This window comes from Octopus sinensis, linkage group LG13, assembly GCF_006345805.1.
Source record: "Octopus sinensis linkage group LG13, ASM634580v1, whole genome shotgun sequence".
NCBI lineage: Eukaryota > Metazoa > Mollusca > Cephalopoda > Octopoda > Octopodidae > Octopus > Octopus sinensis.
This window is the reverse complement of record NC_043009.1, coordinates 63,778,845-63,781,344: the sequence shown is the minus strand read 5'-3', so window position 1 is coordinate 63,781,344 and position 2,500 is coordinate 63,778,845. Positions and strand designations below refer to the sequence as shown.

Here is a 2,500-nt window from a genome sequence, read left to right as displayed (position 1 = left end):
CCAGAACAAGCAAGACATGTCTGGACCTTCCTCCTTGTTTACTGATGTTAAAATAACGGTCGTCATCGGAATATACTTGGAGTGATTCAGCACATGAGATGAGACAAGGAAGTCACTAAACCTGGGCCAAATTGGCCCATAGTGAGATAGGAAATATTGAACTGTATATCCACCAAACAAATGGCCAACATAAGGATTAGATCACAGAAGGTCTCAATCAAAATCTGGCAGCGATTGCATAAGACTAAAGACTAAAGGCCAAGATATCGCAAAGATATTTATAATTTTGTATTATTTAAAAAAAATGAAAATACAAAGCAACACCTTACAAAATTAATAAAATCTTCAATTAATTATATGAAACAACACTAGCAACAATAACGATAGCAAATCTTGAGCATTGTATCAAAATTATGTGGGAACAAGTTGATAATTTTTGTCAAATAGTCCTGCAGATTTAGGGTCTAAATACTAAAGATTTCTGAAGGGTGGAAATTTATTTATTGAATGTCTTACGGTCAATTTGAACCTAAACTATCCTTGTTAATGTGTGTTTCCAATAATGTAGAATGAGTGGTATGTATTAATGGATTTTTTCCTGCAATTTTTGAAGTTATATCTCTGAGAAGTTCACTTTACAAACTGTTTTTTATACTGCACCGTCAAGCCATGTCCGTTAATGTTCGCCCTGGAAAGGTGAAGATTTTCATCCAAACATACTCATCTGCCGTCCTTCCTCCAAAATTTCAAGGAGTTGGTGAAATGATTTTTGTCCATTATCAAAAATGTTCAACGTTGTAGCTTTTATATTTTTTACTCTATTGAACGTGTACACTTAGTTCCCTTTTTTTTTTTTTCTTCTGGGTAAAACATACTGTGACAGAGTTCTGGAGCAGGTTACAAGAAGTCAAAGAATATTCCCGGATAGGGGTTTAGTGTGGGTCAAGAAAAGCTGAAGGAATGTCTGATGCCAGGATGAACATAACACAAGCGTTTATGCAAGAAATGGCTGAACGTGTGTGCAAGGTTTGGTGATTTTAAATGAAGTTTTGGGAAGTTGAATAAAAAAAAGCTTAAAGTCCATTGATATTGGTTAAAAATTAGCAGCTCTTTAGTGTTCACATTATTCTGCCAAAATTAATCCTTTTTCATCCAAATTGTTTTGAACTAATCATGAATTATCTTGGTGCAATGAGATTTTGATGAGGTAACTGCTAATTTTTAAAACGATATTGTAGGGCTGGTGTGAGAGACCAGATCTGGCCATGCTGAACATAAAACAGGCAGAATACTTTTGGCCGGATATGGCCGGTTTAAATGCTAAAGGGTTAAATGAAGTTACTTAATAAAGGAAATATCAAGAGTGAAAAGATTTTTCATTTAAAAAAGCAGCAAAATGTAATTACAATTGTCAATGTGATTAAATATGAAGGTGGCAAGTCGGAAGAATCGTTAGCCTGATGGGCAAAATGCTTAGCAGTATTTCATTTGTCTTTATGTTCTGAGTTCAAATTCTGCCAAGGTCGACTTTGCCTTTTATCCTTTCGGGGTTGATAAAGTAAGTACCAGTTATGCACTGATGAGGTTGATTTACCTTATATCCTGAAACTGCTGGCCTTGTGCCAAAATTTGAAACCAATGATGTTAAATATTTCTTATGTTTCTTTTTTGACGTTAAAATGACTAAAGAATGACTAATTATTATTGACGATAGTGCATCTGTTATGACCAAGATACTATTATAGTACTGCTATATTGAGGTGGGTATTTCTAAAGTGATTGAGATACCCTTTCAAAGTAACAAACAAGAAACCCAATACATTATTTACATTATTTATATTATTTACATTTGACGGATATTTGTCCTCATCTTGTTTGTTGTTAACACAACATTTTGGCTGATATACCCTCCAGCCTTCATCAGGTGTATTGGGGAATGAGAACCCACGTTCGAAATTTCCCCAAGACACCTGATGAAGGCTGGAGGGTAAATCAGCTGAAATGTTGTGTTAACAACAAACAAGATGAGGACAAATATCCATCAATTGTAAAAAATGTACATAATTCCTCATCTCTTAAATATAGAACTGAAAAAGCCTGATATCATAGCGAGGTTAAAAACTAGGTGGTACTGCTCGGATTTTACAAATCAAAGAATGTGTCTCAGTGATGGTGGGACCAAGTATATTAGAAATCTCAACTGAGACAGGTATGTTGGTGCCAAAGACATTGAAATGGTACTGGGGTGGATGGGAGGGTGCAATTCACAGGAATGTTACAGGTGTTTAACATTTATGTTACGAAAGGAAAGCAGAAATGAATTAGAAAGGTTTTAGAGTCTGAGCTCAAGAAATGAATTATGCATGGCTGATTGGGACTGCGAAGTTATAACATCAAACAAAAGTTTAAAAAAAGTAAGAAAATAACCAGGTAATAACTGTCACAGTTTAATTAGAAAATACTATAATCTTTTGATTCCACTTATGGCCAATACAGATGG

General features: G+C 34.7%; 1 long non-coding RNA gene across 1 annotated transcript in view; it reads right to left on the bottom strand.

The window, feature by feature from the left end:
* Positions 1-2,500, bottom strand: part of LOC118765844 — a 22,239-nt gene that overhangs the window by 18,382 nt on the left and 1,357 nt on the right. The window lies entirely within an intron of this gene.